This window comes from Sus scrofa, chromosome 2, assembly GCF_054392235.1.
Source record: "Sus scrofa isolate SSC_HxYL_T2T_F1_AM1 chromosome 2, Sscrofa_HxYL_maternal_Yorkshire_Landrace_v2.0, whole genome shotgun sequence".
Classification (NCBI taxonomy): domain Eukaryota; kingdom Metazoa; phylum Chordata; class Mammalia; order Artiodactyla; family Suidae; genus Sus; species Sus scrofa.
Genome location: NC_139384.1, coordinates 2,323,167 through 2,336,828, shown reverse-complemented (window position 1 = coordinate 2,336,828; position 13,662 = coordinate 2,323,167). Strand labels below are relative to the sequence as shown.

Here is a 13,662-nt window from a genome sequence, read left to right as displayed (position 1 = left end):
GGGGTTCTGGGGTTTGTCCCAGTGTGCGGAGTCAGGCACAGGGCAGCGCCACCCTGGGTGTCAGGTGTTGACCCAGGGCTGGGCGGGGAGCAGGGCTGATGGAGGAGGGCCCCCCCCCAGAGGCGTGGGATCCCCAGCCTCAGCCTCCAGGGCCTTGGCTTTGTCCCCTCCTTACCTGATGCTCAAGCGACACACTGCTCTGAGGTGTCCCAGGGCCCAGCTCCCCTTGGGGACAGCGCTCCCTGCCAGCCTGGGCTGCCTGCAGCCACCCATGCCCCTCAGTGTGCAGCTCAAGACCCCGTGGCCCTGCCCTGGTCCTGGGAAGAGGTTGACATTGATCTTTAGCTCCAGAGGACGGGCTGCTGAGGCTCCAGGCTCCCCCCACTCCCCCAGGAAGGATCCCCGATGCTCACCCCACACCCCAGGGGACTGGGGGGCTGCAAGGAAATGCACTGGTCCCCTTCCTCTGACCTCACGTGGCTGCTCCCGTCTGACCTCAGGAAAAGCCAGACCTCAGCCCACATCCGCAGTCAGGCAGGAAGGGGACCCAGCTCAGGGTCCCAGGGTCCCAGGAGGCCGGGGCTCCCCGGGGCCAGAGCCAGGGCCCACCCCAGCCCCCACCTCCAGGAGCCCGGAGCCCTGGAGCTGTTCCGGACTGTGTCCCGGGGCGGGGGCGGGCGTGGGACCTGCTCCCTCCTGGGGGGCCTGAGGGAGGCTGCTTGGGGCAGGAGGCTGCCCATCCGCTGGGGCCACAGAAGACGCCCCCTCACCCCAACTTGGAGGAAAGTTTTCAATTATCATTTGTCTTCATTGTGCGAAGGCCAGGCTCACTGCTGAGCTGGGAAATGATCTCAGAGGTTGGAAAAACACCATAAAATATTCAATGTAAAATAAAAATCCACTTGAGCTGTGTCTTTCTTTTCACGAATGGCGTAACAGTTCTTCCAGAAGCCCTGGACCCGTTCATCTCTGAAACACACTCCCACTGCCTGCTCCTCTCTCTGGGATTGAGCGGGGGGCAGCTGGAGGGGCAGCTCTTGCAGCCCTGGGGCTGCGGAGTTTCCATTTGCTCCTGTGACTGAGGGCTGAGCCTAGTTATTTTGGGAAGGGATGTTTTGAGAAAAAAGGCCTAATGCTTTGGGGAGTTCCCTAATGGCTCAGCAGGTTAAGGATCAGGTGCTGTCCCAGGGGAACCTCGGGTCGCTTCGGTGGCATGGGTCCAATCCCTGGCCCAGGATGATTCATTCACACGCTGTGGGGGCAGCCAAAAAAAAAAAAAAAAGAGCTTAATTCTCGACAACTCTTTTCCCAGCCATCGGAGTGGTAGCAGAGGTAAGAAACGCCACCAGGTGCCAGCCCTGCACCACAAGTTGGGCACGGAATGGAACACGTGACACTCATGAGGTCACGTACTTGTCCAGACAAGGCCCACACTGGAGAGAGGGCAGAGCCAAGAGGTGGCCAAGGGGGTCTGGTTTCGGGGGCACGCCAAGCTCCCCACCTGGGCTCCAGGCCAGGCAAGACCCCCGTGCAGGGAGGAGGCCAGAGAAAGGAGGTGGAAGGTATAGCCGCAGACCCGGGCCCACTCGCCCACGGGCAGCTTGGGCACCTGCCTGGACAAAGCCTGTCCTTTATTTTCTGGGTCTGATGCTTCCCCTCCTGGGGCCTCCTGACCCCAGGGGACTGCCCCTCCCAGTTAGCCAATTCCTCGAGGTAGCAAACTGCAGGTGGCAGCAGCCCTGCTTTACAAATGCAAACCAACCCCTGCAGGGCCCCCACCTGCCTTCCTCCTGGGGCTCCCATGGGGCCTCTATCTCTTGCCCATCAGCCCACGGCAGCCCCAGCCCGGGGCAGGTCCCAGACCGCAGGGCCCCTGGCCTCCTCAGCCCCCGGAGATGATTCAAACCAGCCAGGCCCAAGCCCAAGCTCCCACGCAGCCCCTCCCTCTGGCTCCTGCCGGTGTTTCCCAGCCGTGGTCCCCGGGGCACGTCCCCTCCCCTGGAGAACCGTGAGTGCCATTCTAGCCACTTAAGGGCAATTGTCCCCTGAGGGGCTGGCCAGGCCATTCCTGAGGCCCCCCGTTAAGACCCGCCTTCCGCTGCCTGGGGATGAGCCCTGTCCCCACTCCCCGCCTGCCCCTGGGGGACCCGGCAACCTCACTTCCCCGCCCTGGGTCTCAGAGTCAGGTGATTTTGTCGTGAGGTTCAGGTGGGACGGTGGCCATGGAAACTGAGGAGAGACCTGTTCACAGATTCAAACAGGTTCAAGGGGGGGCCTCCAGTGACCGCGTCCCCCACCTCCGCCCCTGCCCGGCTCCCTTTTCCTCAGTCTCTCCCAGCATGAGCTCCTTGCTGAGTCCCCATGTCACCCAGGATATGACAAAACCAGGGCCCAGCCTGCAGACATGGACTCAGAGACAGAGGCGCACTTTTTGTCGGCTCGCCCCGGGGCCACAGGGCTGGGTTTAGGCTGAACTGCGTGGAGCTGCCCACCGGGGGAGATCAGAAATGGCCAAACGCTGGCCACTCGGGGTCATCCAGGGTCCTGCGGGAACCGTCAGACTTGGACCCAGGCCTCCCGCTGTGCAAAGCTCAGGAAGGGCGCGTCCGAACAAACCCGGTGTTGCAAGAGGGGTGAGGCTGGAGTTCAGCCCTGGTTTCCAAGGATCCGGGAAGAGCCAGTGGCTCTGAGATGGATTTGGGGGGAGCTGCAGTGGGTGATGGCTTGGCATGAGATCCTAATTCTTCTCTGCCCGGGACAGGAACCGGGGCAGCCTGGAAGAACACAGGAATCGCAGCCACTAGACCAGCTCGAGGCTGGAAGCAGCCTCGCCCTGATTCTTGCCCCGGTGGCCAAAGCAAGGTTGTTTCAAGGCGGCCGAGACTGTGACACAGGAATACAGCTTATTGTTAGAAACTCAGCACGACGGTGGGAGAGCACAGAGACACAGAGGCTTCGTCTGCGTGTCTCAGACGGAAATGAAGCAGTCACACGTCCCCAAAGGAGCTGGGAGGCTGCGGGCGTCCCCGAGGGAGGTGATTTAAATCACTCCCATAGCACAGTTCTTCCGTCTTTGTTCCTTTTGGCCAATGACCCCGTTGCATCTTTCACACCTGACCAGACCCAGGCCCTCCCTGACCTGCGTGCTCATCTTTTGGCAAAGAAGGATTCCAGAGCAGAGCACGGCGGAAAGTGGTCCAGACGCTCCCTTTCTGAGCCCCGGTGCTGGGAGGCGAGTTTCAAGGATGGACTTCACCTGATGACAAAGCCCAGGAGAGTCTGAAGAAAGGGCTGCAAAACAACAGGCTGGCCAGACCCCCGAAACCAGAGGACGTTATGCCTGAGGAAACATACCTTTAAGTTTCTGCTCTTTTGTAAACCATCTGTGCCTTGTTTACTGGCCCTAACTCCCTGTCCCTTACCTCAAGAAAGGAATTGATTACCTTTTACTATCTTTGCCTGCTAAACTGCCAACGTACCTCCGGGAGAATAGCTCCCCACTGTCTACATCTAAATGGGTCTCTGATTTGGCTTCTGTTTTTCACAAGATCTTGGGCAATATTGGTATGCATTATTTAGCTAAAATTGTCTTAAGGTTTTAGTAAGTAAATAAGTAAGTTTGAGGAGTTATAGGTAGTTATTGATAATTATTGATTTATTGAATTAAGTATTGTAAGTATAGAAATCTATTAATAATAAAGTTAAAAGTAAAATAGGAGTTCCCATCGTGGCACAGTGGTTAACGAATCCGACTAGGAACCATGAGGTTGCGGGTTCGGTCCCTGCCCTTGCTCAGCGGGTTAAGAATCCGGCGTTGCCGAGAGCTGTGGTGTAGGTTGCAGACGCGGCTCGGATCCCGCGTTGCTGTGGCTCTGGTGTAGGCCGGTGGCTACAGCTCTGATTGGACCCCTAGCCTGGGAACCTCCATATGCCGTAGGAGTGGCCCAAGAAATAGCAAAAAAAAGACAAAAAAAAAAAAAGTAAAATAGTTGTTAGGTTTATAATCAGACGATTGTTCTAAGAAAACAGTATATTTGTAACTTTTACAAAGGTCATGTGCGGCTTACGTGATCCCTAGATCCTGCTTGATTGCTCTTTTATGGTGTTCAATTCTATTTGATGCTTTTAGACTGTACTTTACCCAAATCTTGCGCTTTTTTTTTTTTTTTTTTTTTTTGTCTTTTGTCTTTTTGTTGTTGTTGTTGTGAAAGGATGAAAATATAACCTAAGCTAATGAGAAGCTTAAAATTGTTCTGAATTCCAGAGTTTGTTCCTTATAGGTAAAAGGTTAGGTTTTTTGCTGTTTTAAAATATGCGGAAGTAAAATAGGCCCTGAGTACGTGTCTCTAGACATGAAACTTCTTGAAACTATTTGAGATAACAAGAACAGGGAGTTTCTAACTGCTTGTTCAGCTTCTGTAAAACTGCTTGCAAAAGATAAAAAGAGAGGAGGTTAATCTCTAAGACAACCTCAAATTGGTTGCGCCATAAAGATGTTGAAACGTTGATACACATATCTTGGTGACAACATGTCTCCCCGAAACATGCGCAAATGTGTAACTCCAAATTAATTGGTCCACGAAGCGTGGGCTTTGTTGTGAACCCCATAAAAGCTGTCCCGACTCCACACTCGCCGCCGCAGTCCTCTACCCCTGCGTGGTGTATGACTGTGGGCCCCAGCGCGCTTGGAATAAAAATCCTCTTGCTGTTTGCATCAAGACCGCTTCTCGTGAGTGATTAAGGGGAGTCGCCTCTTCCGAGCCTGGAGGTTCTTTTTCTTGGTCTTACATTTGGGGGCTCGTCCGGGATCTGTCGCGGCCACCCCTAACACCCGAGAACCGACTTGGAGGTAAAAAGGATCCTTCTTTTTTAACGTGTCTGCATGTACCGGCCGGCGTCTCTGTTCTGAGTGTCTGTTTTCAGTGGTGCGCGCTTTCGGTTTGCAGCTGTCCTCTCAGACCGTAAGGACTGGGGGACTGTGATCAGCAGACGTGCTAGGAGGATCACAGGCTGCCGCCCTGGGGGACGCCCCGGGAGGTGGGGAGAGCCAGGGACGCCTGGTGGTCTCCTTCTGTCGGTCAGAGGACCGAGTTCTGTTGTTGAAGCGAAAGCTTCCCCCTCCACGACCGTCCGACTCTTTTGCCTGCTTGTGGAAGACGCGGGCGGGTCGCGTGTGTCTGGATCTGTTGGTTTCTGTTTTGTGTATCTTTGTTTTGTGTGTCCTTGTCTACAGTTTTAATATGGGACAGACGGTGACGACCCCTCTCCTGCTTGGCTGAGGAGCCAATGGGGCAAAGCTACCATCTCCGGTCCCCCGCCGTCCCCGCCGGCGGACCGCCGCGCGCGCCCGCGTGCGGCGTGTCCCGTCGCGCGTCGGGACCGGGGTCCGGTGCGGAGAGCCCTTCGTCCTGAGAAACGGGGCGCGGCCGGAAAGCGCGGCCGCCCCCTCGCCCGTCACACACCGCACGTTCGTGGGGAACCTGGTGCTAAACCATCCGTAGACGACCTGCTTCTGGGTCGGGGTTTCGTACGTAGCAGAACAGCTCCCTCGCTGCGATCTATTAAAAGTCAAGCCCTCTCCTCTATCTACCCCGAGATTGAGGAGCCGCCGGCTTGGCCGGAACCCCAATCTGTTCCCCCACCCCCTTATCCGGCACAGGGTGCTGCGAGGGGACCCTCTGCCCCTCCTGGAGCTCCGACGATGGAGGGACCTGCTGCAGGGACTCGGAGCCGGAAGGGCGCCACCCCGGAGCGGACAGACGAGATCGCGACATTACCGCTGCGCACGACCCTCCCATACCAGGGAGCCAATTGCAGCCCCTCCAGTATTGGCCCTTTTCTTCTGCAGATCTCTATAATTGGAAAACTAACCATCCCCCTTTCTCGGAGGATCCCCAACGCCTCACGGCGTTAGTGGAGTCCCTTATGTTCTCCCACCAGCCTACTTGGGATGATTGTCAGCAGCTGCTACAGACACTCTTCACAACTGAGGAACGAGAGAGAATTCTGTTAGAGGCTAGAAAAAATGTTCCTGGGGCCGACGGGCGACCCACACAGTTACAAAACGAGATTGACATGAGATTCCCCTTGACTCGCCCCGGTTAGGACTACAACACGGCAGAAGGTAGGGAGAGCTTGAAAATCTATCGCCAGGCTCTGGTGGCGGGTCTCCGAGGTGCCTCAAGACGGCCCACTAATTTGGCTAAGGTAAGAGAAGTGATGCAGGGACCAAATGAACCCCCCTCTGTTTTTCTTGAGAGGCTCTTAGAAGCCTTCAGGCGGTACACCCCTTTTGATCCCACCTCAGAGGCCCAAAAAAGCCTCAGTGGCTTTGGCCTTTATAGGACAGTCAGCCTTGGATATTAGAAAGAAGCTTCAGAGACTGGAAGGGTTACAGGAGGCTGAGTTACGTGATCTAGTGAAGGAGGCAGAGAAAGTGTATTACAAAAGGGAGACAGAAGAAGAAAGGGAACAAAGAAAAGAGAGAGAAAGAGAGGAAAGGGAGGAAAGACGTAATAAACGGCAAGAGAAGAATTTGACTAAGATCTTGGCTGCAGTAGTTGAAGGAAAAAACAATAGGGAAAGAGAGAGAGATTTTAGGAAAATTAGGTCAGGCCCTAGACAGTCAGGGAACCTGGACTATAGGACCCCACTCGACAAGGACCAATGTGCATATTGTAAAGAAAAAGGACACTGGGCAAGGGACTGCCCCAAGAAGGGAAACAAGGGACTGAAGGTCTTAGCTCTGGAAAAAGATAAAGACTAGGGAAGACGGGGTTCGGACCCCCTCCCCGAGCCCAGGGTAACTTTAAAGGTGGAGGGGCAACCAGTTGAGTTTCTGGTTGATACCGGAGCGAAACATTCAGTGCTACTACAGCCATTAAGAAAACTAAAAGATAAAAAATCCTGGGTGATGGGTGCCACAGGGCAACAACAGTATCCATGGACTACCCGAAGAACAGTTGACTTGGGAGTGGGACGGGTAACCCACTCGTTTCTGGTCATACCTGAGTGCCCAGCACCCCTCTTAGGTAGAGACTTATTAACCAAAATGGGAGCACAAATTTCTTTTGAACAAGGGAAACCAGAAGTGTCTACAAATACCAGTGGATGGCCCATATGCCTAAAGGCTATCGCAGCTGTGGCCATGCTGGTCAAGGACGCTGACAAATTGACTTTGGGACAGAATATAACGGTAATAGCCCCCCATACATTGAAGAACATCGTTCGGCAGCCCCCAGACCGATGGATGACCAACGCCCACATGACCCACTATCAAAGCCTGCTTCTCACAGAGAGGGTCACGTTCGCTCCACCAGCCGCTCTCAACCCTGCCACTCTTCTGCCTGAAGAGACTGATAAACCAGTGACTCATGATTACCATCAATTATTGATTGAGGAGACTGGGGTCCGCAAGGACCTTACAGACATACCGCTCACTGGGAAGTGGACTTCACTGAGGTAAAGCCGGCTAAATACGGAAACAAATACCTATTAGTTTTTGTAGACACCTTTTCAGGATGGGTAGAGGCTTATCCTACTAAGAAAGAGACTTCAACCGTGGTGGCTAAAAAATACTGAAAGAAATTTTTCCAAGATTTGGAATACCTAAGGTAATAGGGTCAGACAATGGTCCAGCTTTTGTTGCCCAGGTAAGTCAGGGACTGGCCAAGATATTGGGAATTGATTAGAAACTACATTGTACATACAGACCCCAAAGCTCAGGACAGGTAAAAAGAATAAATAAAACCATTAAAGAGACCCTCACTAAATTGACCGCGGAGACTGGCATTAATGATTGAATAGCTCTCCTGCCCTTTGTGCTGTTTAGGGTTAAAAACACCCCTGGACAATATGGGTTGACCCCCTATAAATTGTTCTACGGGGGACCCCCCCCATTGATAAAAGTTACTTCTGTACATAGTGCTGATACACTGCTTTCCCAGCCTTTGTTCTCCAGGCTCAAGGCACTTGAATGGGTAAGACAACGAGCGTGGAGACAACTCCGGGAGGCCTACTCAGGAGAAGGAGACTTGCAGATCCCACATCGTTTCCAAGTAAAAGATTCAATCTACGTTAGACTAAGTACAGTCCAGATCATGGTACTTAGACAACAGTACCAAAGCCCGTCTAGCAGGGAAGCTGGCCACTAGCTCTACCAGTTCTAAGATTAGAACTATTAACAAGAGAAAAAGTGGGGAATGAAAGGATGAAAATATAACCTAAGCTAATGAGAAGCTTAAAATTGTTCTGAATTCCAGAGTTTGTTCCTTATAGGTAAAAGGTTAGGTTTTTTGCTGTTTTAAAATATGCGGAAGTAAAATAGGCCCTGAGTACGTGTCTCTAGACATGAAACTTCTTGAAACTATTTGAGATAACAAGAACAGGGAGTTTCTAACTGCTTGTTCAGCTTCTGTAAAACTGCTTGCAAAAGATAAAAAGAGAGGAGGTTAATCTCTAAGACAACCTCAAATTGGTTGCGCCATAAAGATGTTGAAACGTTGATACACATATCTTGGTGACAACATGTCTCCCCGAAACATGCGCAAATGTGTAACTCCAAATTAATTGGTCCACGAAGCGTGGGCTTTGTTGTGAACCCCATAAAAGCTGTCCCGACTCCACACTCGCCGCCGCAGTCCTCTACCCCTGCGTGGTGTATGACTGTGGGCCCCAGCGCGCTTGGAATAAAAATCCTCTTGCTGTTTGCATCAAGACCGCTTCTCGTGAGTGATTAAGGGGAGTCGCCTCTTCCGAGCCTGGAGGTTCTTTTTCTTGGTCTTACAGTTGTTGTTGTTGCTATTTCTTGGGCCGCTCCCGCAGCATATGGAGGTTCCCAGGCTAGGGGTCGAATTGGTGCTGTAGCCCCCAGCCTACGCCAGAGCCGCAGCAACGCGGGATCCGAGCCGTGTCTGCAACCTACACCACAGCTCACGGCAACGCCGGATCCTTAACCCACTGAGCAAGGGCAGGGACCAAACCCACAACCTCATGGTTCCTAGTCGGATTCGTTAACCACTGCGCCACGACGGGAACTCCGCGCTTTTTAATCTTAAAAGCGTATCTCTGTTTTTTGGAAAATTTTGAGGTATTGATCTTCCATTGTTTATGTCAGTTTAAGCTTTTCCCCTTTATAATTCGCCTTGTCCACCAGTAAGCTGGAGACCGCCTGCGCACTCCTCGGGAGTGGCCGCGTCTCCGTTCTTCTTCCTGCGCCTGCCGCCCCTCCTCTTCGGGACGTGCCGCTGACCGCCGGGGCGGGACCCCGGCACCCGGGGTCTCTGTGCACGTGGAGCTGGGGTCTCCCTGAGCCTGAGGATGGGGAGGATGGGACCTCTTTGTCCCCTCCCGGCAGGGCTCAGCCCCCTTTGGATCCTGTCATCAATCACCACTGTTTGACAAGTTCGAGGAAGACAAGTCCCAGCTGCCGGCCTTGGGCCTGTGTTATGTCTCTCCTGAAGTGTGGACGGGGGGCTGCTTGTAAATGTCGGTCCCACCTGTCTCCTGCCTCGGGAAGTGTGAATACAAGGCTGGTTGCTGTTGTCTATCCTGGAGCCCGTCTCTCTCCTGCCTCAAGGCCTGCGGCGATGCCGTCACGCGGGTGGCCTGGCTCGAATCCCTGACCACCCGCTTGGGTCAGCTCTTCAGGCTCCTGTGCCGCGGCTTCCCCATCTGCAGTCGGGCTGGCGGCACGGCCCTCTCGGAGACGCTGCTGCCGGAAACGAGCCGCTCCACGGAGAGGGCTGGCATGTCACCGCCGTCACATGTGTGTCCTGGGTGGCCGGGTCCAAGGTCCCCAGACGGGGCGGCTTACGCCGTCGTCGTCTCTCCTCCCACAGTTTGGAGGCAGAGTCTGAAAAGGTGTCCAGGGCCCTGCTCCCTGTAGAGGCTCCAGGGGAGGGTCCTTCCTGCCTCTTCCAGCTTCTGGGGCTCCAGGCATCCCTGGGCCTGCGGCCGCGTCCCTCCCTCTCTGCCTACGTGGTCACGTGGCCCTTCCTCTGCGTGTCTCTCCTCTCTGTCTCTTATAAGGACAGTTGTCACTGTGGGTTGGATCCACCTGGAGAATCCAGGATGACCTCATCTCAAAACCCTCACTTCTGCAAAGACCTTTCTCCTGAGTGAGCTTCCAGGGATGACAGGGGCGAGTGTCCTGGGGAGTCCCGCTCAGCCCCGGACACGCACCTTGCAGATGCTTGCCGCTGTCATTGTCCCACGTCAAGGGCGGACGCTTCTCTCAAAGTTGTGCTGAGAGTTTGTCATGCGGGAGGCCCGCTGGCCACCGTGGGCAGAGGGCACGCGCTGCCCTGGGAGATGGGGCATGTGCTGGGCCAAGGGGAAGGGGCGGGCGGGCAGGGCAGGGCAGCCTGGGCGGAGCCAGCTCCCTGGGAAGGTGACCTTGAGGAAGGGGGGAGAAAACCAGGCCCCCGGGCCTGTAGGCCTTGCAGTGGGGTCCCCTTCTTAAGGCCACGTGCGGAGATGCAGGGCGCTGGGGGTCTGGGGGGCTTGGGCAAGGGCACTCGCTCCACCGGCAGGCACTTGTGTTATGGGAATGAGTTCAAAGCCAAATCCACTTGACAAACAGCATCTCTGCTCCTAACTTCTGACCTGCACTGAGACCCCAGGGCCCCAGAGCAGCCCAAAAAAGGCAGGTCCCCAGCAGGACCAGCTCAGGGCCGGCAGCTCTGCAGAACAAAATTTGGGAAAGTATTTTAACCCCAAAGAATCTGTTGGCACTTGGGACCCCAGGGTCTGAGGCCAGCAGGTGGACAGTCAAGGGTGGGTCCTTGGGAAAAGGGGCAACATCTGCCACCCCAGGCTGCCCACTGCCACACCAACCAGAGACCCACTGCGAGATCCAGCCCCGGGCCAGGCACGAGCTGTCTGTGCACAGTCAGTGAATATACGGGGTCAGGATGGGAGACTGAGGCCCAGAAGGACCAGGTCATTCTCTCCAAGCCACTCAGCCAGACTCCCGGCTCACAGGCACCTCCGAGGAGGAAGGGGAGGGCTGGCCCACGCGGGGACATCGAGGCCTGAGCTCACCCTCTGAACCCAGGGGCCCCTCCCGCTTCCAGGGAACCTCCGCTGGGTGCCCCGGTCCAGCAGCCAGGCCCAGAGGACGCGAGAGGATTTCAGGCCCGGGTCAGCAGGTGAAAAGGCTTGGAGCCCCCTGCCCCAGACGCTCCCCAGGCCTGGCTCAGGACACCGCTGAGGACTCCTGGTGGGGGGGGCATTGTGGGACTGGGAGGTGGGCGTGAGTGGGGGGGAAGCAGGCTGGGGGGGGGCGTTATGTGAAAGCTGGCCCATCCCAGCAGCCCCTCCTCCACTTCCCCCTCCACCTCCTTCCGGGAGCAAAGCCCCCTCCAGCACAGCCCCATGCTGCCCCCACCACCCGACCCAGCCCCTCCTTGTCCCCAGAGAGGAGGGGTCAGCGCAGACCCTCCCCCCACAGCAGAGTCCAGGGGGAGGCAGAGGGGGCCTGGCAGGAGGAAGGCCTGGAGGGGGAAGGCGAGAGACCCCCACCCCCAGGAACAAGGACATTCACAGAGATAGGTGCCGGCAAGGACACTTGGGCGCGGGGCAGGGAGGCCCAGAGGGGACAGTGGAAGGCTCTGGGGCCTCGAGGGAGGCAGGACCCGGAGCAGTGGGGAGGGGGCGAGGGTGGACAGGTGGGGGCACAGCCCAGAAAAGGGGTGACCATGGGAAGCACCGAGGTGCGTAAGTGGGCTCCCCCTGCCCCCGCTGTGTCTCTGCGTGTGTCTCATCTCTGTCTCTGGGTCTCTGTCCCTGCTGAGCCTCACCCCCGCTACGGGGTCCCCTCGGCTGCATCTCCGAGGCTGAGAACAAAGCCCAGTGTGGATCCTGGGGGGAGGGGCTGCTCCGAGCCCCTCGGCGGCCTTGGCTTCCCTGCGACGGGGTATCTCTCCCCTCAGACCAGCACAGGACTCTGGGCCTCGCTCCTCCCAAGGGGCCAGCGGCAAACAGCCCTGTGGACCGTCTGGGGTGGGCACCCAGCAGAAGTGTGGTCCAGACCCAAACCCTCCTTTTGCAAAGAGAGCCCAAGGCCAGAAGGGTTGGACAAGGCCAGGAGTGGGGGGGGGTCAGGAGGGGGGAGGGTTGAGGAGGGGGGGTTAGGAGGCAGGAGTCGCGTCTGTCCTACGGCAAGGACAGCAGGCTGCGCCCGCTGTCACCTCTCGGCAGGGTCCTTCCCGCCAGCCGAGGCAGCATGTTCGGGCTCTGGAGGACCTTCAGCAGCGTGGTTTTCTACCTCACTCTGGCCGTGGGCCTCGGGGGGCTGGTGGGGAACAGCCTGGTCCTCTGGCACCTCGGCTTCCGCATCGAGAAGGGCCCCTTCTCCCTCTACGTGCTGCACGTGGCCCTGGCGGACTTCCTGTTCCTCGGCTGCCAGCTGGGCTTCTCGGCCGTCCAGGCGGCCCTGGGCTCGGAGGACAGCCTCTACTTTGCCGTCACCTTCGTGGCCTTCTCTGGGGGGGGGCTCGGGCTGCTGGCGGCCTTCAGCACTGAGTGCTGCCTCTCCGACCTCTTCCCCACCTGCTACGAGGGCCGCCGTCCCAGACACACGTCGGCTGTCGTCTGCGGCCTGATCTAGGCCCTGACCCCGCCAGCCATGCTGCTGCAGCCAAGGCCTGCGGCCTGCTGCGGGCCAGTGCCCACCTGCTCACCTGCCTGCGGTCCCACTCGGCCAGCGTCACGTGGCTGCTGTCCCTGGCCTGCGTGGCCTGAGTGGCAGGGCTCGTCCTCTTCGTCTGGGTGGCCTGCTGCTCCCAGCGCCAGCGCCCCCGCTTCTGTGGCATCGTCCCGGGCTCGGAGCTCCTGCTCTTCTTCTGCGGCCTCCCCTACGTCCTCTGCTGGACCCTGCGCCCCATTCTGAGCCAACTGCTGCCCCTGTTCCTCCCGCTGGCCACGCTCCTGGCCTGGCCTGTGTCCACTGCAGCGCCAAGCCGCTCATCTACTTCACAACGGCTGCCAGCCGGGCAAGCGGGAGCCACTGCGGGCGGTCCTCCAGCGGACCCTGGGGGAGGGGGCCCAGCCGGGGGCGGGAGGACTGTCCTTGCCCATGTGGCGCAGGTAGAGGCCACCTCGGGCCTCCCCCACCCCTTGCCGGACCCTCTGGAACAGCACCCTCCCTGCCCCACCCCCAGCTCATTTGCCCTGGAGACCCAAGGGCTGGGGGCAGAGAGCCCTGGTCCTGACCCCCCCATGCCCAGCCTGCGGGGTCAAGGGAAACCTGAGAATGAGGCCAGAGACATAGCCGGGAAGCAGGGAGCCCCCAGGACAGGCCGAGGATGGGCACCCCATCTCCTGCCTGCCTCTTCCCTCCTCCCCTGAGGGGAGGCGGCCCCCAGGGGCCCACGTGGGCCCACGTCGGGGGCTGGGCCGATGGCAGCCCAGGCACCAGCTGGGCGGGGCCTGTCCTCACGGAGGCGGGGCTGTGGACTCTTTCTCCCCCCCCCCTCCCCCCAGGCAGTTCTCCCCCTGCTTCACCCACACGCCCAAGCCCTCGGGTGAACTCCCAGGGCCTGCCCAGCAGTCTCCTCTCTGACCACCAGATGGCGTCACTTCCTCGCCAAACACACCCCAAAGGGCGCCTGCAAAAGCAGGTTCAGCGCAGAGTGAGCCGCCCAACCTGGCCCTCCTTGG

General features: G+C 57.5%; 1 long non-coding RNA gene across 1 annotated transcript; it reads left to right on the top strand.

Moving 5' to 3' along the window:
• The first annotated feature begins 4,632 nt into the window (after positions 1-4,632).
• On the top strand, positions 4,633-8,715 carry LOC102158335 (uncharacterized). The gene is made up of 2 exons (XR_002341352.2): positions 4,633-4,849; positions 5,234-8,715. It is a non-coding gene; the product is annotated as an uncharacterized LOC102158335 (long non-coding RNA).
• The last annotated feature ends 4,947 nt before the right edge of the window (positions 8,716-13,662 follow it).